Source organism: Leopardus geoffroyi, chromosome B4, assembly GCF_018350155.1.
Source record: "Leopardus geoffroyi isolate Oge1 chromosome B4, O.geoffroyi_Oge1_pat1.0, whole genome shotgun sequence".
NCBI lineage: Eukaryota > Metazoa > Chordata > Mammalia > Carnivora > Felidae > Leopardus > Leopardus geoffroyi.
The window spans coordinates 140,881,252-140,909,224 of record NC_059341.1 but is presented as its reverse complement, the minus strand read 5'-3'; the positions used below and the strand labels follow the sequence as shown (position 1 = coordinate 140,909,224).

The 27,973-nt window shown below is 62.6% G+C and overlaps 1 protein-coding gene across 1 annotated transcript in view; it reads right to left on the bottom strand.

Annotated features, from left to right (window-relative positions):
• TAFA5 (TAFA chemokine like family member 5) overlaps window positions 1-27,973 on the bottom strand; it is a 196,519-nt gene that overhangs the window by 125,028 nt on the left and 43,518 nt on the right. The window lies entirely within an intron of this gene.

Genomic DNA, 27,973 nt, shown 5'->3' with positions numbered 1-27,973 from the left:
CCTTCTTCGTCCCCTCCTCCTCTTCCTCCTCTTCCTCCTCCTTCTCTCCTCCTCCTCCTCCGCCGCCGCCGCCGCCTCCGCCGCCGCCGCGCCGCGCTCGCTCCGGCCGGGGCTCAGGGGGCCGCGCCGCCGCCGCCGCCGCCGCGGAGAGCCGGGCTCGGGGCCGGGACTGCGCGCAGGGTGCGGGGCTGCCGCACCATCGCCGCCGCCGGGGCCCGGCCGGGCCCGCCGAGATCCAACTTGCGCGGCCCGGGGCTGGCGGGCCGGTCGCCCCCCCTTCCGCCCCGGACGGGGCCGGCCTCCGCGCTCCCCGGAGCCCGCGCCTCCGCCGCTGCCGTGGGACGAGGCCCGGGCCGGCGCTTCCGCGGGCCGCTCGCGCTGGCCGGCGCTGCCGGGGCCGGGGCCGGGGCCGGGAACGCGGCCGGCGGAGGGGCCGGTGGCGGCGGCCGCCGCGCCGACAGGTGGGGCCGGCGACGCTGCGCGCCTCGCCGCCCGCGGGAAGCCGCTGCTCCGGCCCGGCGGCGCGCGCCCGCTCGCTCGCTCGCTCGCTCGTTCGGCCCCTTCTGGGGAGGCGGCCCGCGCGGCGATCGGACTCCGGCCCGCGCCCGCCGCCGTCTGCGCTCCGCCCGGTCCGCGGAGCCGCCGATGCGCACTGGGCCGCGCAGGGGACCCGGGGGACCCCCCGCCGCCCTGCAGCGCCCCCGCCTGGCGCGCCGGCGGGTCAGGCGGGGCCTGTCCAGCCGAAAACCGCGGGTCGGGCTCCACCTAGGTGCGCAGGGGCCTCACTGCAGAGCCTCCGCGGCGGCTGCGGGAGCGGGGCGGGCGGCCTCCGGCGGGCTAGCCCAGCCCCCTCGCACCCCCGCGGCCGGCGGGGGAAGGGGGGCGCGGGGAGGACCCTGGCCCAGGCCTCACTGCGGCCCAGGCCCGACCTGCTGTGGGTTCTGAAAAAGGGCCCCTCTGCCCGGAAACACATGCGCGCGCGCCCGCGCCCGCGCGCGCGCGCGCACACAGACACACACACACACACACACACACACACACACACTCTGGGTCTGGTGTGTGAAATCCTCCAGGCCAGCTGCTAGGCGCCCGAGCACGTGGGAGCACAGTACATGCCCAGGGAAGGCTCCAGAGGAAACAGCGGGCACCTTCCTGCCCGTCTCTATCCCGCCCCTAGCAAGGGCGGGTGTTTCTTCCTGGCGGATTTCCTCACCTTCCCAGGGCCCTGGCCCAGGAGCATCTGTGGTCAGATCGCCCCCAAGCACAGCGACCAGGGTGGTAGGCCTTGAGGCACTTGTGCACCAACTGAATTCAAATGCCCAGCAAAGAGCTCTGCAAGTGGGTTGGGGCAGGGACCTATGCTTGGCCCTGCGCTTCCTGTGTGAGGCCCTGTGTGTGTGTGCGGGGGGGTGGGGGGTGGTCACAGACCATCCTGGGGCAGAGGGTCCTTGTGAGTGTAAGGTAGGCCCGGAGACGTGGTGCAGGGGTCACAAGAAGGCTGTTTCCTTCCTGCCCAAGCATCTCGGTATGGCCAAGGGAAAGAGGCCAGATCTGGAGAGGGCTCCTAGAGGTCAGATAGCTCTAACCTCTCAGTGTACATTTGGGGAAACTGAGGTCTGCAGAGGCATGGACACCGGCACCAAATCCAACAATAAAAATCCGGCCAAGACTAGCGCCCGACTCGCTACTGTCTGCCTCTCACGATTCTGCTGTGCCAGCCCCTGATCAGAAGGGGGGGGGGGGATGACAGGCAAGCCCACACCTCTGGGTGAGTCACCTCCCTGGGAAGTCGGAGGAGACCAGGACGCCAGTCCAAGCCCTCACCTGGAGAAGTGGCCTGAATCTCACTCCAGCAAGGGACTCAGGAGCTCAGAGAGGGTTGGTGTTCTGCAGCCCCTCCTCAGAGCCCCGTTTCCCGCCCTGCTCCTCTGCCTTCGCCCCCAAGACACTTTCCAGCGATGCCCTCACCTGAAGCAATCGCTCAGAGAACCGCCCTGCCCAGCATGCAGAGCCTGACCTCCACCAAGGTCATTGCCTTCCTTGCTCACATGGAGCTGAGCCGTCCCCTTCAGAAGCCTTGAGGGTCACCAGGGAACTTACTTCACCTGCACACCTAAGACCCCAAAGGGACCTCGGTCAAGAAACAGAGCCCACCTCTGACAGCCACCTGTTCCCAAGCAGGTGGATAGTATTTGAAATTTGGAAAAATATCCTAAATTCACCCGGGAACTTTTAAAACTAACCATTTGGAGGATCCATCTGTAAAGAGAATTCAAGAAAACAAAGTTCATGAAATGAAGTGTGTGTGGGCATTATTTTTCAACAGGTGGAACCGAGGGACCTGTGTGTCATGCCACAGGGACCGGAGCCTCCTCCTTCTCGGGGCGCCGAGAACTTCCGCCGGTAAACGTGTGCGGCGTTGCTTGTGACCTTACAGAAGGTAACGGGAACATCGGGGGACACCCAAGGCCGGCGCCCACGAGAGCCGGTTAGCAGTGCACATCACGGAGGCCCATGGTGCCACTGGGAAGTCTGTTCAAGAGCAGGACACGAGCACAAATGCAGACCTCGGGAGGAGACACCCAGTTCTGATCAGAGAGACGTTTTCAAAAGTGATAGAACAGCAACGGTGCCGGACAAGAATGGGGACAATCTGCCAGAAAGGATGGGAGATTGTGGGGCCCGTTGCTGTGGAAAAGAAAAGGGGCTGCAGCCGGACCCATCAGAAAGACGCCCAGGTCCCCCCGACGCCCCGCCAGCACCTGTGATGCCAAGGGATGGAGCAGCGCATCCAGGGGGCACAGGCATGTGCTCACAAAGTGGACGGTTGGGGGACAGGGTTGTATTTCCAAAGTGCCGGGTTAGTCTGTACCCCCCACCCTGCCCACATCACACACAGCTGGCGTCAGACTTTAGTTCAGGCCAGAGCCGGGAGAACGCTGTCCAAAGAGAGGGGCGTCCAGCCCGGGGAGGGTCCCCAGAGTGCTGGAGGCATTGGACCCTGGATGGAGAAAGTATGCACGTTGTTTAATGTGTCCTTAATTTACAATTGGCATTAACCTTCCATCGGGCATGTAGGCAGTCAACACGATATTTGGGCGTAACTCACGGAAATCACAGGAATCCTCGTACCATTTTCAGCTCTTGGGAATATTGCAAAGTGGTGTTTATGTTCACCCTGATTTCTAACTAGAGCTGTCCCACGGCCAGACATTTTTACATAATGTTTTAATAAAGAAGTAAACATATTACTGTATCAAAAGAGACTCTCCAACATTCGATAAAACTCATTTCGATATAATTGGTTTTCTTAGTAACTTTCCACATTTCTATGCTATTCTGAGAAGGGTCCCATAGGCTTCGCCAGATCGCACAAGCGAGACTAGGAAACACCCCCCCACACACACACCCCGGAATGTCCTGGTCAACCAAGAAGACTGCTGGGCTACCCAGCCAGACCTGTGCTAATCAGTCACTGTGCACCCCTCAACCTTTATTCCTGTCCAGAGAGGACCTGGCAGGCAGGGCCACGGGGCAGCTATGGAAAGGTGGTGGTGTGAACTGGGAGGAAGGCTCGGGATATTGATATTCTACACTTGACAATGAGGTGGCAAGGATCAGAGATGCTTCAGGGAAAAGTGAAGTAATAAAAATCATTCTGAGTAGCATCATTCAGGCTACTGTGAGGAAACAGAAAGACAAGAAAGAAGTCTTGGAAATGAACGTGCTAACCGACGTGAAGCTCGATGGCATGGACATGCCTGAACACCAGGATGTGGAAGATGCTGCCTAGGATGTGTCCCAGAATAGGGAGCAAGTGGAAAAAGCATTGAGAAGGGAGGTAAAAGTTGAAACATGCAAGGTATATCCTGGGTGCCAAACTTTCATTCACTAGAAATTCTAAAAGAGGGAAAAAAGGCAACCGAGAAGAGGAAACAGTCAAATAAATGAACAACATCTTCAGATAGCACGGGCCTACCATATTTCTGAGTAGATCCAATGGGCAGGCCCAGACCCAAGAAACACAAGAAACTCTCAAAATTTGGCAGAATAAAAAGAACACGACCAACAAATGACTGTTCGTTAACAATACTGCCTTCTAGAAGCTACTGGAGCAGGCAGGGTCTTTAAGTTCTGATGGGAAAAGATATGGCATCTAGAATTTTATACCCAGCCAAGCTGTCAACAAAGCAAACCATTTAAGGCTGTTCGGAAGTTCCAATTTCCTATCACAGACCCCAAGCAAAAAGCTGGCCTGGGAGGACAGCCCAGCTGCCAAAGGAATCAAGAAATGAGCTGTGCGGATACAGGATGAAGGAAAACATAGCCTCTCGACTCTTCCGAAGTACAACAAATTGTCAAGAATACGCATACAAATACACTGGACCCTCATATTCAGAAGAGCCTCCCTCAACGGGTAAAATCTTTACCACATTCTTCTTCTTCCAAAGTGCTAGTCACAAATATGAAACCTGCATAAACATTTGTGCAGCAATACTGCCATATTTTCCTTTTCAAGTTTGAAAATCAAGATGTAGAGAAAGCTTGGAGAAGTATTTATAGTAGAAAGATAAATAGAAATTTTTACATCTTGTTTTTTAAAATTATATGAAAACAGTGAGGTGGGGAGTTGAAGCACAGAGTGGGCTTGGCGCCTTCTTCCCCGCCGGGAACGCGGCGAAGCAGGTGCCCCCCCAGCGGTGACCAGTCACGACATGTCAGGACACACCTAAACTCAGGAGGTTAGGCCAGGTTAAGTCAGGACAAGTTATAGTGGGAGGGCCAGAACGGGGAAAGAGAACTCTATTAACAATTCTGTTCCTGGGGCAAAGGGCAGGGTGTGGGGCAGAGGGTGGCAGAATCCTGCCTTGCATTTTGAACCTGGATTTGTTACTTGGAAGTTTGTTTTTTCCACATGCACGTCATTCGATGCTCTATCATTTGAGGAAACCTAGTATCGCAAAGACAGCGTGAACTGTGTTCTACCCACGTAATGTGACTGTCCGCGTCCGTCAAAGAGAATGAGACAATGGCGTATATACCTGTGGACATGCGTGTGCACATGTTGCTAACCTGGTGTGAACGCACACGCTTTCTAACCACCAAAGGCTGTGAGAGCAGATGGGGCACGACGCAGGCCTTGGTTAACGGGGAGAAGTCATCTCAGTGGGGGGAGAGTCAGGGTGGCCTCCTCGGGAGGGGAAGCCAGGGGCACCTGCAGGAGAGGGGAGCTCGCCGGCAGGCCGGGAAGCAGGCGGCTCGAGTCTAGGACTCGAGGAGGAAGAGGATGGATGTTCAGGCCAGTGTGTGCCGACCCAGAAGGCCACAGTCTCCGGGAGGCCTTGGGCACGTGCGGAGCGGAGCTGGGGATCGGGACACTGGGGCGAGTACAGCATAGCCTTCAGGGCCCAGATGCCCCAGGCAGGCCCAGAGCGAGGTAGCTCCCTCTCCTCCCGCGTCCACAATGGGGCGAGTAAGGAGGGCGGTGTTGTGTGTGCTCGGGGACCCCTGGAGGGGAGCCACCTGGAGGCCTTGCCCTCAGCCAGGACCAAAGCAAGGGCCCATGGGGACTCTACCAGAAGTGACCACGGCCGCTTCCACGTGCACGTGGGTGGCATCTGTGTGCAACTTTGTGGGACCCAGCCCCCACATCGACAACAGTAATTAGCACAACAACCCGGCAGGGCCTGAGCCTGGGAAACAGAGCAGAGTCCCCACGGGGTCCCCAGACGTACCCCCAGGACGGGAGAACGTGTCTCCCGAGGCGGAGCCGTCCTGCCCACACACACACCCTGAAGCCTTGACCGCTCCCCTACTCCCAGTGTCCTCCGGAGGCCCCATCCAAGGACAGACAGGCCACAGCAGAGGCCGCAAAAGAGAAAGCCTCCTGGACCGAACCGTGACGTCAAAATCACGCGGTCCCCGGTATTAGTGCGGAGCACACTCGCGAGGCGAGGGGAGAGAACGGGTTAGCACAGAGGGGACGGGCGGGGAGGAAGGCCGGTCCCCAGGAATTCCGGCCTCGGCCCTCCTTCCCTTGCCGCACTGGCGGGGCCACAACTAGGCTCACAAAGACGACACACTTGGGACACGCGGCCACGGATGAGACCCACATCTCTGGCCGAGAAAGGAGCCACAGCGAGGAGAGCAGGTGTTGGGACACTGTCGAGAAAGCAGGGAGGCCACCCCGATGTGGTGGAGAAGACGTTACAAGCGGTCAGACCCGGGCAGTGATTGAAGGCCGGTTCCGGCGAGATCTGGAGAAGGCCTGGATGAGGGCGGTGGGGGGAGATGTTCCAGAAGCCCGTTGCTGGGGCCAGCAGCGGGGGTGGGGTTGGGTCTGAAACACCCAGGATGGAGGGGGTGGGCGGCCGGGGCATGGGGCATGGGTCATGGGTCATGGGTCATGGGTCATGGGTCTGGGGTGGAGAGAGAAGGTCTGGGTGCCCAGAAAGGCAACAAACGCCCAGAGTGGGGCAGGCTGCACCTGTGGGCACCTCCAAGGGGCCCCGTGGCCGAGTGCCGGGCTGGTGCCTGGACACCCAGCGGGCTGGGGAAGAGGCGTCCGGCCGGCAGGTGCCCCTGGAGCCCCCGGGTCACAGATGCTCAGCATCTGCAAGCAGGGTGCTTGTGGGGCTTCTGGGCAGCGGCCCCCGCGGGCAGGGGGTACACGTGACGGGTGACGGGGCCCGTGCATGACACACGCACCATGCACGTCAGCGCACACGGCACATGTGATGGGGCACGCGGAACACGCAAACAGTGGCATGTGGGACGGGGACGCACACACCAGGGAAGGGCCGGACTCAAACTGGACTCTGTCTGATTTCAAGGTTCGATTCTTCGTAAAGGGCAAAATCCCTAGCAGGGCTCACTCCGAGCCAGCGTCAGTCCTTTCTACCCTTGGGTGCATGAGTTCCAGATCCTTTCTCTAGAGCGGAAGAAACCAAGCGAGCAGAACCTGCGGGGGGAGGGCACAGAGAGAGAGAGGTAGCAGGGAAAGGGCACCAGCTGAGGGAGGGCGAACGGGGAGACTGAGCCTCCCGGCTGGGGGAGGGGTGAGAGAGCATGTCTGCGTCTCCTGCCCATCGGTCGGTTGTGCTTCAGGACAGCAGAGCCCGGGCAGGCCCCGAGGGCCCAGCCACACCCGTGAGCACAGACCTCTCGCGGGCCTGGAGTTTTTGTCCTTACCGTCACCTCTCCCCGTGGCCTCGCTGCACCCCCAGAACATAGAGGCGATGATCTCAGCAAAACCCACCTGCTCGTTGGGCCACCAGCTGGGACCGAACCCCCTCCACCCGGCACTCGCAGCCGCCCGTGATGGGCCCTCGCCCCTCACCGGCTCCGTCTCCCTGCCCTGGGGCACAACGGGCCCCCCAGTGCACGTGGACCCCTGCCGACGTCCCAAGGCCAGCATCCAGCCAGACTCCGCCAGGAATCCCGTGCTAAACCCTCATCCTACGTGACCCACTCTGCAGGGCCACGCTGTGCCGTGGCCTCCCCTCCCTGTCCGCCCATGGCGGCCCTGGCCTGGGGCTCCGAGCCAGCAAGGCTGTGTCTCTGTCCTGTGCACCGAGGGCCTCCCCAGCCAAGATGGAGGAGGAGGAGGGAGGAGGTGGGGGAGGACGAGGAGGGGGTGGGTGCTCCGCTGGGGAGCAGACGCCCCCCCCCCCCCCACCCAGGCCGATCTCCCAGGACGCTCAGCCAGCTGCCTGCACGGCTCTCCCCTCCCCGCCCTGGCCACCGTCACCTTGCTCCCCTTTTGGAAACTCTTATCTTTGCTCCGCACACATCAACCCACATTATAGCTGCGCTTACGTCCCATTTGCCCCAAGTGCGGAACGTCTTCTGAAAGCATCTCCCAGCGAGCCTAGAGGGACACCACGGACGTGCCCGGTGCCCCCGTTCCTCTGACAGATGTGCACCTGCTGGGACTCAGGGGCACTCGGGAGGGGGAGGCACGCGCTCCCGCCCGGGCGCCCGCACCCCACCCGGCGGGCACGTGCCGTGATCGGCGCCAGCGTGGGCTCCTGAGAGCTGAGCACGCGGCCGGGTGGGCGGCCGGACAGGGGTCTCGTGTGGACGGAGGGAGGGCTTGCGGAGGAGAGGGCCTGAGAACGCCAAGGCCTCCATCTGAGGGACAAGATGCCGGATTCTGCTCAGAGCGGGCCCTGCAAGCGAGGTCGAGCCGAGCAGTGCTGGAAACGGGGAGAGATCCGGGGCTCCAGCCTCGCGAATACTTCTTTAAATGTTGCCGGATGGAGAATCCCGTGCCTCGGAAGCTGGAACGGGAAGTTTCCCCGGGCCCCTGCTCTCCTTACCACCCCGAGTGTGGGATCCGGGGACATCGGGGTCCCCACTATACTGTGCACAGGGAGAGCCACTGCCGGTCCCCCACGGCCAGCATCCCGGGAGAGCCACCCAGCCGTGCGGTCTCCAGGTCCAGGCCCCTGCCCGGCGCTTGGCGATGTGAGTCGGTTCTCACGTGTCCCCCGGGGCCCACCCTGCGCCTGAAACTGGCGCCCTCGCGGGAGCTCTGGGTGGGCTCCCAGGAAGTTCCGGCCGGCAGGATCCGGTTCCTGCCCCAAGCCCACCCCGCCACCCCAGGGCCACCCCCACTGTCCATCCCGTCACGGCCACTGGGGGTGACAGAGTGGCCAAGGGAAGAGAGTGTCTGTCTCCTGAGTTTCTGTTCTCCGCCTCCAGGTCCCTTCACAGCTGTGGATACAAGCTCTCGGAGCCTCGGTTTCCCCAGCTGGTCTCCTCCACAGGGCTGCCCAGTGGAGTCACTGGGGCTGGGGGCTGTGAGGGGGCATGTGTCCCCAGGCTCCTGTTCTGACCCAGATGGTGATGACGGCTATTACAGGCGTCAACCAGCCCCAGAACATTCCCTCCCAGACTAGTGACCTCCCCTCCCCACAAGGCCACAAGCTGCTCCTACAAAGCTTGGTGACCTGTGCCCACCCCTCTCACCATGGCCCAGGCTGGAACCTTCCCAGGTCCCCGGGGGATGGAGGAACTGACCACACAAACAACGGACAGTGGCCAGACCGCACGTGACAGTGGACTCTGACCCCCCCAGCTCTGTGCAGCCACCGGGAAGCCCGGCCTCCACCCCCGCAGCCAGCAGGCTGATCAGCTGGCCCAGTTTTGCCCCCACTCAGGACCCACAAGAGAGTCAAACTTGTCCCACCGGCCGCAGGACGCAGTGGAGCCACGGGGCCACCCCGCCCCCGCCGGCCACCCGGCCTCTGCTTGGCCTCCTGCAGTCGGGGACTTGGTGGCCACCACCCTCCCCTCACGGCTGTCCCCTCGGGGCCCCAACGCACCACATGCACACGCGTCCTGGTCTCGGGGCTGCTCTGAGGCTGCCAGACTAAGGCACTTGCTGGGAGGTGCCCCTTTCGTAGAGACAACGGCAGGGGCCTACCCGGTACTGAGCCCACAGCGTGGTCCGAGGCAGGAAGGACAGAGTTCCAAGTGGTCCTGGCGGGGGGCGGGCCGGCCTGAGGCGCTGGGAGCAGGAAGGCAGTTGGGAGGCCCCGGGCATCTCTCCCGCGGGGCCCTCGGCCCTGTGCCGCTCGGCCCCCTCCGCTGACCATTCTCCCCTGTCAGTCCAAGACTCAGGCCTTCGAGGTCCTGACAGGCCTCGGGGGCCGGCCGGGGTCCAGGCCCTCCCTCCCCAGATGAGACGCCGACCTTGGTCAGGGGGAGACGTGGCTGGTCCCTCTGAGTCACAGACCACCCCCCACCCGCTCACCCAGGAGCCTCCGGGTACCCGCTGATCCACTTTCTAGAAGGGGCCGGGGGAGCAAGGCTCCAGAGCAGTCTTGGTGGCAGGGGGGTGACCACTGACATTCCACTCTCCTGTGGGCCAGGAGCTGGCCGGGTCCACGCTGTGGCCCTAAGCCCTGAGAGAAAGAGACAGAGGCACGGAGGCCCCGAACCTGTGTCAGGGCAGGAGCCCCAGGGGTCATTCGCTGGAGGCTGCCCAGCAGCTCCCACCAGGCCCTGTGGCGGCGGGTCAGAAATGACTTTGGTCACCTGCCGCCTTTTCCAGAGCGTTGGGGGCCCTGGACTTGACCCTGAGCAGGGGATCTGGGAACCAGGAACACTCACCTCTAAATGAGACTGAAGCCCAAGTCAGAATGTCAGAAACAGCTATTGCATTGTAGGAAATGCGTGGGGTCACTGTTTGTGAGGTGGTTTATTACTGCCTGCTGGTATCTGGAACTTTCTAACGGGGATGCTGGGTCCTAGCGGCCATCATCACCTCGATAACAGCACGCGTCAATCACGTCGCCACCGGAGAACCAGCGGGTTATTGCGGGCGTGAATAGCAAAGTGGACGCTAAATGTTTTCTAGGCCGTCAAGCGCCCGGCCTGGGAGGGCTTTGCAGGAGACACGAGGCACCCCGAGTCTGCACGCAAGGTCGCCCAGGTGGCCTTCCAGATGAAACCGGCCAGAAGAGGCATTCTGTCATTGCCAACACGCGTGGGCCACACCACGGCCCAGGGCAGGGGTCCGTCACGCCGGAGGGGCAGAAGGCAGGGACAGCAAGGCTTTGCAGAGGCCACGGCCGGGGGCGGGGGCGGATGGCAGGGGCCGGGTCATTCCCAGGCAGGGTGTCTGCCTCAGGATGGCAGTCTCAGGGCCTGAATCAGAGGCCCCACGCCTGTGGAACCCCACCCCCCCCCCCACCCCAGCAGCCCTCGTCCGCACAGAAGATTCGAGGCTGCAGGAACCTGAGGGCCCGCTGTCCTCCTCCACAGGCCACGAGAACAGACGCAGCGCAGGAGGCTTCAACAACACCCTTTCCCCAGTTCTGGAGGCTGGACGCGCGGGATCTGGGTGTCGACAGATCTGGTTCCGGTGGGAGGGAGGCCTCTTCCACGGCGGACAGACATCACCATGCTCCTGGGTCTTATCATCGCACCACGGGGCCCCAAGTCACGACCAAAGCACATCCTAGAGGCCACTTGCACACGCTCTGGGGGTTAGAGTGTCAACATATGTGTGTGCAGGCACAGGCCACAGGCCATGGCGCCCATCACTGCAGATGTCCCAGCGCGCACCTGCTCCCACGCGGTCTCTGGGAGCCTGCGGGCTGGGGGAGGAAGCCCGGGGGGGCCACGCCACCCCCGACTACGTGGCCCACGTGGCACTCAGGTGTCCTTGTGGACCCGACACGGCCAACCTTTCCACTGCCCTGTGCCTCCCTCCTCACTGCCCACGTGGCCGTGGCCACCTCACTGTCCCACAGCCCCTGGACCACATCTCCCAGCGGCTCTGCGTGGAAATGCCTGGGACACATTTCCTGGCTGGCCAGATGAATAAACGAACACGAGAGCAAGGAGGGATGTCCCCCCACACTGCCGCCGCTCCTAAAGGCCGCCCTCACACTGCCGGTGGCGGGACAGCATGGCAACGACCCAAATGGACCTCGACTCCATTTAATAACTTCATTATTGGCTTTGAGGATATGACCCTGTAAGTGATCTGCAGCTGGAAAATGCAGACGATTATGGGCTCAGAGACACAGAGAGGTGTGACGGCCGTTAAAACACATTATGTCAGCTCCAGAGAGGGACACATTCAAACCCAGATTTAATTTGTCCGTGTGTAAAACGCGAGACTGTAAGAAACACCTAGGGCAAGTAGCAAATGAGTGTGTGCCGAGGAAAAGCAGACGACGATTTGCGGGCTCCCAGCAAATTGAACATAAGCTCTCATTATAATGCAGCCACAGCGAGCGAGCACGCAGTAATGGCTACATGGGGACGGTGGGGCCCTGGCCCGGAATGAGAATGAACCACACAGCCCGGCTCTCTAGCCGCCCGGGACCTCCCGACACCCTCCCGGCCCCGGATCCTCCAACATGCAGATCCCGGAGGACCCGGCGGGTGGGGTAGACATGCACACCGCCCTCCCTTGTCCCTCGCCCCTCCGCCAACAAGCACCTGACTCGGCGGCTGCCACATCTCCCACACCTACTTCCACGAGGGCGGGCGGTGCCCCAGGGGACTGAGCCCTGGGACTCAGGTGCGGGGAGAACGCGAGAGGCAGGGTGGGCTTTGACGCAATGGGGCGGTGGCTCCCTCTGAGCCCCGCGGGACCCCCTCACTCTGCCCGTCTGCCGGTCCCTGTGGCCCTCCTCATCTCCCGGGGGAGCCCCTCGATCCCCAGGACTTGCTCCGGGAAGGCGTTGGTCATGCCTGGATCGACCCGGAGTGTCCACCAGAAGGGGAGGCAGCTCGGCAAGGTCGCGGTAAGGACTCAACACGCGGACGTGTGTCCAGGCCTTCCCCACGTTGAGGCAGGCACGCAGGACACACAGGGGCTGGAGTGGCCCGGCGGAAAAGGTGTCACTGGGGAGACGGTCACAAGGAGGCTCCAGCCCCCCTTCTGCCCCCCCCAAGGGCAAGACTCAGAGATCAAGTCTTGGGGCCATTCCTCAGGGCCCACGTGGATGTCACGGTGGTGACCACACAGCGGTGACCACCCGAGGCCGGGGCCACACGACACCGTATTCCCAGACGCTCGTCTGTCCCCTAAAGCTGCCGACCAGTGGGCACAATTCACCGTGTGGCCTTCGGAAGGGGGAGTGTTGTTTCCTGTCATTTTTAAATCAGAACCGGAGCCTGGTCCCCAGGTTCCTCCCGAGGTGCCCCCTCAACTGCCATCAACAGAGACGACCATCAAGCCCACGGCCAGGGTCCACAGGCTCAGGCGCAGCTCCCAGGGGCCAGGACAGGGGGCCACATCCTGGAGCTTCTGTTCTCACCAGCCGCCAGCAAAGGCCCTGAGGCCGCACCCCAGGCGGACGCCCTGTGCCTGGGGCTGGGGGCACACTACTCGGTGTAGCTGGTGTCTGGGCCGCAGGGAGGGGGGAGGTGCACGCTGCTCCTTCTGGACAAACCCCCGACAACAGGGTCGCCACCTCTGGGCATAAAGGAGGTGGGACGAGAGTGCAGGGCAGAGGCTGAGAACCCTAGCCTGGAATGTCTCCAGTCAGATCCCAGAAAGGGCCCCTGCGGGCTGAACACAGTAGCTCGGGCCGCCAGCGCACAAAAAGCCTGGCCCCGGCCCCGGGATGGGGAGGGCCAGGCGCTCCCGGGTCCGCGAGCTGCCCCGCGGCTGGGCCCGTCCTGGGAGCAGCCTCCAAGGAAGGATGCCTCGTTTGTGCGCCACACTGTCTGGTGTCTGCGGGGCCAGCTTGGCCTTGTCCGTGGTCACGGCCTGTCACGCCTGCCAGGAGCCCAGCCTGCTGTGGCCCCCGTGGCCCCAGAGGCCACCACCCTCCCCAGGATTGCCAGCTTCCCTTCACAGGCAAAGGTGTCCCAACGTGGGCCTGCCTGGGAAGCATCTCTCCCCAGATGAATACAGATGGCAGAGGCCGATTTAAATAAATCTATTAATTATCCCCAGCTTAGCACACACACACACACACACACACACGTGTGTGTGTGTGTGTGTGTGTGTGTGTAAGCCGCAGCTCCTAAATAATGTAATTTCAAAAACCTCAGCATCTATTACATTGAATTACTTCCCCATGTGGTGTGCAGGAAGAAGGCTCACTGCTAACCACGTCGGTCCCCAGAGCCTACAGGCCTCAAGGGGGCCGTTCCCTGCGCCTCCAGGGTGCACGGGCGGGGAGCACTTCCTGCCAGGGACCCACCTCCTCCCAGGCCCCCTGGGATCCCCCCAGTGATCGGGACAGACTCATCTCCTCTGCCCCAGAGCCCCTGTCTGTGACCCCCACGGCCCCTGGGAGAAGCTACCACTGAATCTGATTCTCCCCCAAAGGGCCAGGCTTCAGCGTGAGGTCTTAGCCAGGACCCCGTGGTCCCCACCCAAACACCAGGACGCCCTCCCTGGGAGGTGCAGAGGTCCTCACTAGCATGTGGCTGCATGGCTGGGGCGGGGGTGGGGGGGCGCCGTCGGGCCGGGAATCCCAGGGCCTGGGCCTTGGAGGACGCTGCCCCGGGACAGGTGAAGATTTCCAGTGCGTGGCCCTACAGTGCTGGGCCATCAGCCAAGCTGTACCTCCTTGCCTTATGCCCTGGGACAAGTGTCCTGAGGGCCCCCGCCCCACTGTGGCAGCGGGGCTTGGACAAGCGGTCCCCGCAAAGGTCATCCCTTCTCTAAAACCCTTTGGTGATGGGGTCACCGAGCCGCAGGAGGCCTCAGAGCACAGGGCGCCCAAAGTGTGGGCGTGCCCCACAGCCCCCAGGCACGTCCAGGGTTAACGATTCCTTCTTGCCTTGTTTCCCTGTCTCTCTCCGGTCAAGATCGGAGCTTCTGAAGGCACAGACGCACTTGAACATCCGCCGTGTGAAAGTGAAGATTCCAGACAAAAGCCACAGCATGAGCTGGAGGGGGAGGCGGCCTCCCTCAGCCCGGGCCCCAGAAGGAGCGGAGGGGGTGTGGACTGCGGCCGAAAGGCTCTGAGCCGCCGGGGTCGGAGGGCCGCGCTCTGAGAGCGCAAGGAAGTGTGAGCGCGTGCGGAGGAGGTCTGAGGCCAGCGGTGCCGCTGGGGAGCGCTGGGCCCCGTCGCCCCCAAGCCACACCCTGTGCTATCCTTCCCCCCGCTCCCCAGGTAGCGACAAGCCTCGGAGGGCTTCCGGTTCTCCCCCAGGGACCCACTGTCTTCCCCCTGCTCCTGTCTCCACCTCCACCGACTCTCAGAATCCGTGGCCACGCCTGCCACACGGCCGTCTCGGGTCCCACTCGCCAGAAGCATCGTCCAGTGACCTCTGCAGACACGGAGGAGCCGGCCCAGGGAGGCTCTCGGGGACCCCTGACCCCAGGCACCTTCGCGGAGACCATCCCGGAAAGGGACAGCCAGGGACAGGTGCGCCCACCTGCTGGGGAAACAGACACCTGCGTGGGCGGGTTCTAGGTGTGAAGGGCATCTCGGCACCTAGATGTTCCTAGATCGCATCCCAGACACCTGGGAAGTGGTGAAACCGTTGTCATCTGGGGGTCTAATCCATTAAAACAACAATGAGCTCTTAATGCTTATCCGTTTCTGGCAACGAATGGCGGTAATCGTTTGCCGATGAAGCCGCCGTGACCTTCACTGAACCCCAATGGTGCTCATCCGTGTTCTCGTTAAATGACGGGCCCCCATCGCTCTTTGAAACCCGAAATGCTCTCCTTCCCAGAATTTCCAAAGCCTCCCCAAAGAGTAATTAACTCATGTGATTAAAAATGTAATATGTTGGGGACATTTTTTACTTCACGAAGGTACCAGGTTAAAAGTTTTAATATGCGCTGTATTAATCATAAATCATTTTGATTAAAAAAAAAAAGCTTCACAGAACGAGAAGTAATTGGAAAAGCTTCGTTGTCAATGTTGGATTATGATAATTTCTTTCCTATCCTAATTTTTATTAATGAAAAAGAAAGTGATGAACGAAAACGGCCGTCAAACTCCTGCACCGTCACAGCCGGCGGTCTGGGGAGCCCTTCCGGAATGTTCTGAAGATGTCTGTCCCGTGTCCCCAGGCCCCGCAGGGGAAGCTCCTCCAGCGGCCCCGACACGGACTGGGGAGTGGGGAGCGGGGGCGCCCGAGGGCAAGGCCGTGGGTCTGCCGTGCGTTCTCCGCTCTGGGGGAAGCTCCGTGTGCCCCTCGATGCCACAGGCAGGGGATGGTGGCCTCGTCCCCACTGGGGAGGGAAGGACACCGAGAGCTGGCAGGTGAGCGTGTTCACCCGCAGGCATCAGCACCCGCCTGGTGCCCCGTTCTGGGCGATGCTGGGGGCTGGGAAATGCCCTCTGAGCGACAAAAGGCCTGAACGGAGAAGGGCACAGCCCACAGGTCAGGGAACCACGGGGTGTGGCAGACGTGAAACCACCAGGGACAGAGAGCCCGAGGGGGCTGGGCCTGGACTGAGTGGCCACGAGACGTGAGCTCAGGAACGCCGCAGGAACCTTCCAAAAGGCTCACCGTGCCCCAGAAAATGAGCAGGGTCCCCAGGCCGAGGAAGACTCGGGCACAGGGGCCGGGCGGGTGTGGAACTGGAGGCTGCCCTGCCCCGTCCCGTCAAACGCGGGCACCGGGGACCAGCAAGTCCCCCTAAACACTCACGTGTTTGTCACCAGCCTGCCTGAAGCCCTCCGCCAAACCCGCCATCGGGGTCACAGGTGCCGGATCTCATCAGCTTGCACCTGTCCCGCCTGCACCGGTGACCCCTCCCCCCTTGCACACTGCCCCCCCCCCCCCATCCCGGGATTCTTTACCCCCTCTTCCGCCATCCTGCCCCCAGCACGCTCCTGTCAGCTGGCCAGACACAGGGGGACGGGCTCCTGACCCTCCCCAGCACCCAGTGGTGTGCAAGCCACCATTCCCTCGTGTCCCAGGCACCCCATGTGTCAGTCCTTGGTCGGGGGGGATGCTGCCGTGAGCACAGCCAAGGCCTGACCGACCCCCCTCTGTAACACCTGCGGGTGTGAGTGACATTGCCATGGAAACACACTTAGCAGGGCAGGGACGGCACAAGGGGAGAGGCCATCTGAGTCACGCTGGTCCTGGGCGGCCTCCCCCAGGAGGTGACATTTGTCAGCGACCAGGACTGCACAAGTCACAATGTGTGGACGGACCTATCCGCGAAGGCAGAGCAGGGCCTGATCCGAGAAATGTGGCAGAATCTCCAGGCGGTGGGGAAGGGCTGAGGCAGGGCCGGGGTGGGGAGGGGTGGGGCAGGGCAGAGGCCGACAGCAGGGGGGATGGGTCCGGACAGTCCTGCAGGCTGGGGAGCCACAAGGCAAGTCCACAGCCCCAGCCACAGTGGCGTCTCTAGTGTGTGGATCAGGCTGAAGCCAGGTGGCCCGTTCGGGTCTCTCTCCGTCCGGTCTACACCGTCTACACCCGGGGCGGCACTAGACTCGCTTCCTGTCCCCGCACAGGCAGGGCCTCGGGACGTGGAGGGGACACGTGAATGAAAAGCAGCGATGCCGAGGGCGGCTCTCATCAGAACAGCGAGGGGCTGAGCCCGACCAGCAGCCCCAGGGGAGCCCAGCGGACCCCTCTGCGCACAATAAATATTTACTTAAGGTTTTTCCAGTTGTCAGTGTGATAAACGGACCCCTGACACAATCAATGAATCAAGTAAGCCGAGTTAATCTACAGGAGGCCCTCCTAGGGCACACCCCACTCTGCCCGCCACGCAGAGCGTGGGGGGGTGATGGGAGTGGGGGGAGCGGTGGGGCACCCCATTACACTCAGGACTGGGCACGGCGGGCCCCAGGGCGGGGATGGGGCAGAGGGACAGGGACAAAGTGTGGTCGGAGCAGCTGTCCGAGGACCGAAGAGACCCAGGCCACGGGGCAGAGCCGAGGACAAGCAGGGATGGAGGTGAGCTCAGCCTCCCCCACCCAATGTACCAGCTGCCTGCAGAAGGGACTTCGCCCCAGGCCGTCCCCAGGCCACACCCGCAGGCCAAACCAGGTCGTCCTCACCCCTCAAGACATCCTTGGTGGGGCCAGGTTTGCAGCCCAACCCCCTCCCGTGCCCGCGTCCCTCGTGGGAGGCCAAGCCGAGTCCATTTAATCCCAGAGCAACTCAATTCAATCAGCGCTCGATTCAACAGGAGACCTCGCAGCCTGATTTACGTTCTTTCAAGATTCCTCCGGCGTGTTCCCTTCTCCAGACCCGGCCCGGCCGTCACTTCCACGTAAACCTCACTGGCAGCTCCTCCAATGAGGGGACCGCGTCCTCCCCGGGCAGTGCTGGCCCCATAGCCGCTTCTGTTCCAGAATCTAACGCGTCTGTTTCCTTCTCTCTCCATGAAACCCTGGGGCCTGTTTTTTTTTTTTTTAATTTTTTTTTTTTTTTAACGTTTATTTATTTTTGAGACAGAGAGAGACAGAGCATGAATGGGGGAGGGACAGAGAGAGAAGGAGACACAGAATCGGAAGCAGGCTCCAGGATCCAAGCCGTCAGCCCAGAGCCCGACGCGGGGCTCGAACTCACAGACCGAGAGATCGTGACCTGAGCTGAAGTCGGACGCTTAACCGACTGAGCCACCCAGGCGCCCCATGGGGCCTGCTTTTGTAAATAAAGTGTAATCGGCACGCAGCTGTGCCCACCCCCTTCTGGAAGCGTGGAGCGGCGGAACAGACACTGTGGGGCCACAGAGCCAAAACCATGTCCTATCTGACCCCTCGCAGGGAAGGTCTGCTGACCCGGGCGGCACCCTGAGCTCCTCATCCCGGAAGGGACCTTGGCTATTTGTCACCGTCTCCGGACCTGAGGCAACGGGTCCCTGGCATGTTCGCCCAGCCGCAGCACCCAGTCAGAGCTCGGACTGTGAGCTCTTTGGGAGACTGGTCTAAGGGGGTGCCCCTGGGTGGGGGACCTATGGCACCCACCTCCCCACGACGGCCCAAGAGCTCCCAGGTAGGGCCTTCTCAGGCGCACAGGGCTGGCTTGCACCTTCCACAGAGTCTCTGGGCCATCAGCCCTGCAGGGCCTTGATGGGGCCACCCTGTGGGCCCAGCCCTGAGCCAGGAGCCGGGGTGGGGGTGGGGAGGTCGTGCATCAGAGCAGGGTATGGCACAAAGAACAGACAGGAGCTTAGGGCCCCAGAAAGGCTGGACTTTGTCCGGAATGGGAGGCAGGGAGAGCTCAGGGTCGAGGGACCCTAAGACTAGCCAGCCCTTGCGCGGTCACCTTCCAGAAACCTCTATCCCAGAACAGGGGTCCTGGCATGTCCCAGCCCCGGATGGAGAGCCACCCACGGGGAAAAGGAGGAGGGAATTAGAAGCTCCCACCCACGGACCTCTCCCAGCCCCAAGCACGATCTTAAGCCCCTGAACTCCATGACTCAGTCTGCACACACACCTCTCCCAGATGGGGTGTCATGACCCCCGAGACCTCACACATAAGGCAGCAAGCTAAGGTGGGGCCTTTGCTGGAGGCCGTGGGGCAGGAAGGGACAGACAAGCCCCATTCCTGAGACCAAGCCCAAAGCCGCCCACCTGCCAGTGGGCCCTACTCAGGGCCCTGCCATGCTGGCTAGTGTCACTCACGGTCCCAGGCGGACCCGTCCTGGACACCAAGACAGCCATGTGAATGAATGAAGGCCTAACCTCAGGGCAGCTGGCCTCCCTCAGTGCCCCTCCCCCCAGCCAGGGCCAACGTCACGTGGGCAGAGCCCCAGGCAGTGCGCGTTCCCCTGTGCAGCCCTGGGCGAGCGCCATGACCTGAGGCTCGTTCTGATGGAGGAGGCAGAGGTGTCTCCCTACAGGGACCCCGTGGAGACAAGCCTTCATGCTACACGCGCCCGGCACAGCATCTGGCACGCGGCCCCTGGGAACACGGCCCAGGACGCCGCAGCCACAACGGGGCTGGGGTCGTGGGGGCAGCTCCGGCCACGGGAGCAGGGGAGGGTGGCCTAGCTCCACAGGACGGGGCCCTAGGAACGATCTCGCCGTGGCTCTCCCCACCTCATGCGTCTTCCTCCCCACCCCCTCCCCGCTTCTGCAGAACGTGAGCAGAAGTGGAAACACGGGCCGCCCCGGGACCCCCACGCACAGAAGTCCACACGCACCTGAAGGCAACGTTTTGTGGCACAGCCCAACGGGTCTATATTTAGCGCTGAACTTGAAGCCAAACATCAAGGAGTTCTGGCATGGAATCCTTGATGGGCTCGCGCCCTTAGCGTGTGCTCTGAACACCAGCGAGCCCGCCGTCCCCTGACCTGGGAGGTGACAGGAAGGCCGGCCCTGCACAGGGGACTCTGCCCCTGCATTTATGGGGCCGCGCCCGCTGCCCGATCGGACTCACCGGAGCGGTCTCACCCTTGCACTTTGGGGCGTGGTGGGCTCAGGATGGCACTGAGCCAGGACGCGGGGCACCTCCGGACGGAACGCGGGGGACGGCGTGCCAGGAACGCGCTGGGCCCTCCTCGCCGAGGCCCAAAGCAGGGGCAGCAGCTACCACTTGGGGAACCGTTTTCAACAGCAGATATTTGCTGCACAATGAGCGGAACCCAGCTGGTTCTGGGAACACTTCAGTGTGGACGTGACGTGCCCACCTCACTCCCGGGGCGGGAGAAGGTCCGAGAAGGTGTTTCGTCCAAGGAGAGCATCCTGGACCAGGACGCGGTGGTCCGGGCTCCCGGACGCGCAGGCTGTGTGATCCGGCAAGGCCTCCATCCACACACAGGATCCGACAAATTCGAGTCTGGAAGGCGTCGGACTGTCACGAGCGGTCAGACGGCGGGGGCCGCCTTGGGCTAGGATGCTCCTGGGGGCTGGGGCTGCGAATCCGAACCGGAAGTCCCCACGGCAGGTCCCCGAGGATGATGCACTCCACCATCCGATAGAGCAGGTGTGGAGGGATGGGGGAGTCCCGACCTCAGACAGCTAAGTCACGGCCCCGGGGAGGGGGGAGGGCGCTTCTCCGCGGCCCCCGCCGCCCACCCTCGTCTCCCCGGGAGCGCTGCTGAGGCTCCCTTCTCACCCCCAGGGAGGTCACCTCCTGTCACACACGGAGTCCTTCCTCCCCAGCCCAGGGAGCGCATGGACGGCGGGAAAACACCCCCGCACAAACGTCTCCCGGCCACAGCCCTGCCGATGGAAACACCAGGGCCAACGTCCCACCTTCCTGCGACTCTCACAGACACCAGGGCGGGATCGCTCCACCTGGAAGGGCCGGCTGTGGCTCCCAGCTCTCCGACACCCCAACACCCAGGGGGCATCGGGCTTCAGCCTCCTGAGCCTTGCTGCTGGGAGCGCTTCAGGGTCCTGAACCCCCTGCCTGCCCTCCCGAAATGGCAAAGGCTCCTCTGGTGATTCTCCGCCGGTGCCCGTGGCCGACATCGCTGAGCCATCTCCCACCATCTCCCACCGAGCCTAGAAGATGCCAGAACCTTCTCAGGAGAGCCTGTCAGGCATCTGAGGTGACGTCACTGGGAAGCTGCACGCAGGGAGTACCTGTCATCCCAGAAGCCTCCCCGTGCGCCCTGCACCGGGCCCCCTGCCCTCTCTCCACGCCCACCCACACCTTGTCCCCACCAGGTGTGCCGTCTGCCCAGCTGGCTCCCGGCAGCCGGTCCTCATCTCGCCGGACACGTCAAAGGAAGTAAGGAGACGCGCGTGCTTTTAAAGACGGTCTCAAGCTTCGAAGAAATCGTTCCACGGTCCACTCCTTAAATTCCCCGGAGAACATCGGTCCACCCTTGTGGCTGACACCGTCTGGGGCCAGCGCTGTGCTTCCGAGGGATTAACGTCGCTTCCTCCGTCCCTCTCCCCATCACTCCCTCCCCCCGCACATCCGGACACACCCTGCCACAAAGTCTCAGGATCGCCTGTGCCCTCGGCTTGACCTGGGCTGTCCTCCTCACGTTCAGCCCAGGCAAGCTGGCCATCCGTCAGTCACTCCAGAAGCAGCAGTTGAGGCTCCACCCCCACCGTGCGCGGAGGGGTCTATCTGCCGTCTGCGTGGGCCTCGCCATCCCCCCACATTCTGACGGCGGGGGCTGAAAGGTCTGAGGTCTCAATTCTGGGGCTCCCAGAGGAGTCAGAGCCGGAGCGAGTTTTCCGGGAGCCCGTCCCGCAAGTTCTGCCCTCTGGCCCGTCCCTGCGCCCACCCGGGAAGTGAGCAGACACCGGGGGACTCTTCTTAGGCTGAGGTCGCGCTCCCTTCAAAGGCCAGTGTGTTTAGAATGTCATTTGCAAGAGATCCTTGCCGTGTTTCTGCTCCGTTCCTGGGGGCCTGGAACTCGGGAGACCAGGCAGAGAAGCATGTATTTGTGACACAGAGAAGGGCCCCCATCATGCATTTCCCCCACGCTGGGGGAGCACTTGTGCCACATCCTGGGGACACGGGGCGGACGGCACAGAGCGGCTCTGCCCTCAGGAAGCTGACGGTCGCAGGGCCGAGGCACGCATGACCCCCGAGCCGCGCCCGGCTTGGGAAGGTCCTGAGCCATTTGTAACAAGACACAGAGGCCGGCGGGAAGCTCAGAACATGGGGATCCCGGCAGGTGCGTGTGGAGAACGGCAGGGCTGATGGTGACAGGCGGGCAGGTACAGAGAAGCCGCTGTCCCGACAGGAGGACGCCCGGGGGGGGGGCCGTGTTCAGGTTACCGAGTGTCCTGTGACTCAGTTCCTCCCTGGAGAAAGGGGGGCTCCAGCGAGGAGTCGCTGCACGTACATCACTGGCAGCCGCATCGGGTGCCCCGTCGGCCGTCAGTACCTGCCGACACGGACGACCCATGTCGTCCGGGGCGCACGGCGTCCCCAGCAGCGGGCGTAGCCCTACCAGTGTGACTGTGTGTTTGGTCCTCACGCCCGGGGAAGGGGCCGGTGCTGCTGTCCTCACCCGCGTGGGGGCCTGCGGCTCTGTCCACTGCCCAGGGCCACGTGCCAAGTGCAGCCAGAGAAGGACCCCACCCTGTGCAGCCAGCCCCAAGGCCGCCCACGGCCCGGCCCCGGGCCTCAAGGGTGGACTCGACGGGACCCAGCCCGACCCCTGGGGGACCCAGCCTGACCCGGGCCGTTTTGCTCGAGTGCCTGGAGGCTGCTGCTCCGTAAGCCTTGGTCCCTTCTCCAAACGCCACCGCGTGAATGCCATGAATACTATCTAAATTCCAATGAGGCCCTTTCCTGAAATGTGTGCGATCATTTGCTGCACCAAAGTTCAGGATTAGCGTGGATCTGTGACACGTCATCCAACCTCCAGCCCCGCGTGGACCGCCTCTGCCAAGGTGACTCAGCAGGCGTGGTGGGGTGCGGGGGCACGGTGGGGCGTGGAGGGGTGTGGCGTGTGGGGGTGCGGGGGGGCACAGGAGGGCGCAGGGGGGCCATGAGGGGCACGGGGGAGCTGGGGGGGCATGATGCGCCTCGGGGAGGGCGCGGGGGGTGCCGGGTTCCTCTTGGGTGACTGTTGGGAAGAAGGGAGGCAGGGGCACCAGGTGACGACCCCGCACCTGGCCGGAGACGGGTTCCGGTCGCGAAAGGAGCGATGTGTGTTCACTCTTGGTGTCTCTGTCACAGGGAGACTGAGGGTCCTTCCGGGCCGATGAATTTACATGTCCCATCGGAGAAGTCTTCCTTAGGTCAATGTGGTTTCTACACGGAACTTCTCTTTGGCCGAAAGCCTGGCGTGGGTGTGATGGCATCCTGCAGGCTCATTCCCAGAAACACAATGCATTCAGAGAACAACTGACTTCGGCCCAGCGGGGAGGCAGCACACACGAGGCCCCTGCTGTATGCCACGTATGACAGGGAAGGGGGTGGCTGGCGGGCTGCTGAGTGACCGCCCCTCCCTCCCCCCAGCCCGCCCCTGGCTTGGCCCGGCAGGATCCGTGATGCGCAGGGGCCGGAAGGGACCACGAGCTTGGCGTGTGCTTCCGAGGTCGGGCCCCTCGTGCTTCGAGCACAGGGCAGCCCCGAGCCTCTGCCCTCGGCCGGGAGCACGCCTGCCGGCTTCAGCGGAAGCTGGCGAGTGCACAGCCTTGCCCTGGAGCCCGGGGCCCGGTCGGTGCGGCCCGGTGGTCGCCGACCGCAGATGTGAGCGCCGTGCGGTGCCGCCGAATTTGCAGCTTCAGCGGCGGTGCTGACCTGTGACAGGTGTCGGCTTCCAGGGAGGACCAGCAGGGGAACCCACGCCCACGGCGGCCCTGGCGGGAACCGGGGGGCAGGCGGGGGACGGGGGGACCGGGGAAGCTCTCGGGAACGTGGCAGGCCACGTCGCCTCCGGAGACCTTGCAAAATCCCCGACATCTTCCTTGCCACGTTTTGCTTGTGCGAAGGAGCAGCCCCTCCGGGGTCCGATCTCCCACCAGCGCTGGGTTCTGGGAAGCCAGAACGCTGGTCTGCCCTCCGGCCACTCCTGGGGTCTCCTCGGCTTTGCAGGGGTCCCCATGCCGCTGCAGCACCAGAGGCCGTGCCTCCCAGGACTGGGGGCTGCAGGGACTGAGATACCGGGAGAGCCCGCGGCATAGACACCAGTGGGGCGACAGGTGCGTGGCTCGGGCTCTGGGTGGGGACCGCCCTCCCTGGGCTCAGGCTCCATCACTGTCGTGCCGTCGAATGCCGGGTCTCGATTTTCCCCACTTGTCGAACGGGGCGGGGAACATTACCGCTCAGCGAAGTCGTTTCGTGTGTGTGCGCACGTCAGACCCCAGGAGAGAGGTGGGAGAATCCCGCCCTGCGGGGAGATCCAGATTCAGGACATCTGGGAGGGGGCGGAACGTCTTCCCAGGATGGCCGATGCCGTGGCCCTGAAACCCACTCAGACCCACCAGCTCGGCGAGGGTGGCGTTGGCTTGGTGATGTAACACCTGCAACATGGCGGACGGGGCTGGCGAGTGACGTGGAGTCTCTGAATGCAAGTCACTGTCACCCTCACTCCTGCTGGTGCTTAATTAGAGCCACCCTGGCCATCTAAACGCTGGCCAAGCTACCGGCCACGGCCGAGGACCCTGTCTCTGTCTCACCAGCACCCAGGTTCACTGTGGGCATTTCAGTGCCTAGAACCTCACGGGCAAACCGTCCTCGCTTCCCGGGAAGGCGGGATTGAAGGGCAAAGAGACAGAAGCCCCCGGGGAGGGGTGGTCACGGGGGACCCCCACCCACACAGCTCCCCTGGCGGGTCCAAGCCTCGGGGCCGAACCTCCCCCGTGAGGCGCCCCTGGGAGCGCTCCATCCCGCACACGGAGGGGCTCGCAGGCAGAGGACAACCCTACTCCTCCCTCCCGGCAGAGGAAAATGGCCCCGAAGCCTTGTTCCCACAGAGCACGGGAGTCTAGTGGCTCGGGGCCTGTGGGATCCTCTGTAAATGGCTCGGCTGGAGGGCCACGCCGCCTTTTCATTTGAAGATACAGATACCATCAGACATTTTGATCATTTCTATTTCTGTTTCCACACTTCGATTTTGGCAGGAGTCTCTTGGGAGCTGAGGGGTGGGGGGGGGGGTGGAGAGACACATTTTTCTCTACCGTTTTTAATCTTCTTTTATTTATCAAACTTAGCTCCTCTTTTGGTAGATTAAAACAGACTTGGACGGAGTCTGGAAAAACAAACTCTTTTAAAACAAGACGGAGATTGAGTGCAGCCAACTGCCTGCTTCCAACGCTCCTCAAGCCGAGCGAAGGGCGTTCGTTGGGGCGGCCGCCCCTGCCCGTGCAAGGCGGTGGGGCGTCAGTCACGGGAGCGAGCAGAGTGGGACGCACGTCGGCTGAAGGAACCCGTGCTTCGTGACGGCGCACCTGCTCGAGTCACCGGGCCCTGGGACAGCGGTGCAGAAAGGGTGTTAGTGGAGGCTTCCCCTGCGGTGGACGCCCTCGGAGGTGAAGGGCTCAGAGGTGCCGCTGGCCCGTCAGGGACACGCTGGCAGAGTCCTCCCCTGCAGCCACGTGCACCACCGGGGCTCCCCGGGGTCGCTCCAGTGGCCGGCGGGAGGCCCCGGCCGGCCGGGACTGCTGGTGCCCCCAGCGCGGCGCCCCCCACGCTGGCCTGGATTCCGGGAGCCCCAGGACTGGCTTCCTTGGGTAGGACCTGCCTAAGGCCCACGGACCCCCGGAGCCACCCATTCCCCAGGCCGGCGCCTGACACGTGGCCTTCACTCACGGATTCCTTCACTCATTCACTCGGCAGATACGGAGTATGTCTGCCCTGGGGGGACCCTGGGGTGGCACCTGCTGACAGAGGGCCTCTAACAGGGATGGGCCGTGGGGACGGTGCTCTGAGCTCTGTCAGACGCCAGCACTGTAGTCTGTGGGGGCTCTCGGCACCAGCAGTGACCCCTCCACCTCCTCTGCAGGCTCGGGGGGCCCCCAGCCCTGTACAATCCCTTCCTGGCCCTGGTCCTGGGTTAGTTCTGGGGGCCCCATCTCCCTAGGAGGCTCAGAGCCACGGGGTGCGGGATGGCCTTTCAGCCCCTCCTCCCATCCCTCATCAGCCGGCGGGGGACCCTTGATGATGCCTAACCTGGCTCCACAGGACCGTGAGGCAGTGCTGCAGACTGAGCAAGCCTTGCACGCCCGACAGTCATTAAGCACCTACTGTGTACTAGACAGGAGCCTATAAACTTTGCTTCCCTCCTGGGGATCCCATTCTGGCCAAGGAGCTAAGTGATACCAGTTATGATAAATTATAGTAAGCGGGTTATGGCAGGACGGTGCAGCCCCCACCCCGCCCCGCGACGGGGGGTGCCAAGACATTTGCACAAATCGGGAAGGTGGCGATCAGAAAACTTGGCTCCAAGAATGTTGAAATCAAGTGGCATTAAGCCAAGTGGTCGCCGTGGCCATGGTTAGGGTGACGGGCCTCACCGAGCCGACGGAAGGCTCGGGACAGGGGTGGAAAGAGAGATTGATACGTCCTACAAACCTACTTTGGGGAGCCTGGGCGGCTCAGTCGGTTGAGCATCTGACTCTTGATTTCAGCTCTGGTCGTGGTCGCGTGGTTTGTGAGTTTTGAGCCCCACATTGGGCTTGGTGCTGACAGCATGGGGCCTGCTTGGCATTCTCTCCCCCCCCCCCGCCCCTCCTGGCCTCTCCCTCTCAAAATAAATAAACACACTTTTAAAAAGTTTTTTTTTTAAAAATAAACAGAAATAAAAAACCTATTTCCTCAGGACTTGAAAACACTTACAACGGAAATGTCAGGAAATGACGGTAGAGGGGGTTCATTTCCAAGGGGATCCTCCTATCGGCTGAACTGTGGGCACTGGCTCGGCTGCTGCCCCCCCCCAGACAGAAGGTCACTCGGGGGGCCAGCTGTGGCCCTGCTGGAAAGGACATCCTGTAGGCTTCAGTCCATGCCTGACCTTGAGGGGCTGGGGGAGGCCGGTGGTGGTTCCGAATCCCAGCACCGCCCGGACCTCGTCCTGGATGCTTCCCCAGAGTCTCTCAACCCCGATTTCAACATGAGACCCCCAAGCCACCCCCTTCCCAGATCACCAGAGAAGCCGAACTCAGGCTCTACCCAAGCTGCAGATGGGCGACAGAGACCCTCAGGCCTCCCACTGCCGAAGGCACACGAGGACTCGAAGGTGCAGGTGGCCTCGAGGGGACGAAACAAATCCTCAAAGCAGGTGTTCGGTGCGGACATTGGGGCTTTGAAAAGGTGGGAAAGAAATGCAGCCAACTGAACACACGCACCTGCGCCCCTGCATCCTGGGGGAGGCTGGTGTCTGCTCCCCTGTATCCTGGGGTAGAACAGTGCCCGTGCCCCTGCATCCTGGGACAAGACGGGGCCTGCACCCCTGCATCCTGGGACAAGACGGTGCCTGCACCCCTGCATCCTGGGACAAGACGGTGCCTGCACCCCTGCATCCTGGGACAAGACGGTGCCTGCACCCCTGCATCCTGGGGGAGGCTGGTGCCCACTCCCCTGTATCCTGGGGTAGGACGGTTCCTGCGCCCCTGCATCCTGGGAGAAGACGGTGCCTGCGCCCCTGCAGCTGGTGGGCGGGGAAAAGCAGTCTAGTGTTAAAGTGAGTCACACTGTGTTTGCACCACTCCTGACACGGCTGCTCCTTTGCACAAAGCCCCAGTTCCCATTCTGTGGAGAGGTCTACGTGTCTCTCTAAACCGCTGCCTTGTCACACGTCACCGGGACTGAGGTCTGACAGGGACCCTGCCAGCCGCCCTACGAATATGGGCAAACGGTGAAGGAGGAGGACACCCCGTCCACGGTGGGGATGAGGCCTCTGAGGGGATCTGCAGGTGGTCAGGACCCTCATTTCCCTGCTGCCCAGGTCCTCTGGGTGGGAGTGACTTCAATCTGCACGGGGCGAGGGGGAGGGCTCCTGCCCAGCCCAGGGGAAGGTCATCAGCCAGGACCCCTATCCCCCCGGCCCCACTGCCGGCCCGTCCAGCGTCGTAGCTCAGGACGGGGGCTCAGGGAGCCCCCACCCGGCCCAGCCTGCATTTACAGCACCGGCTCTGTCTCCCCTCCAGACCGTGCCGGCCCGCCTGGCAGGAACGCCACCTTCCGACCTAAGACCCCA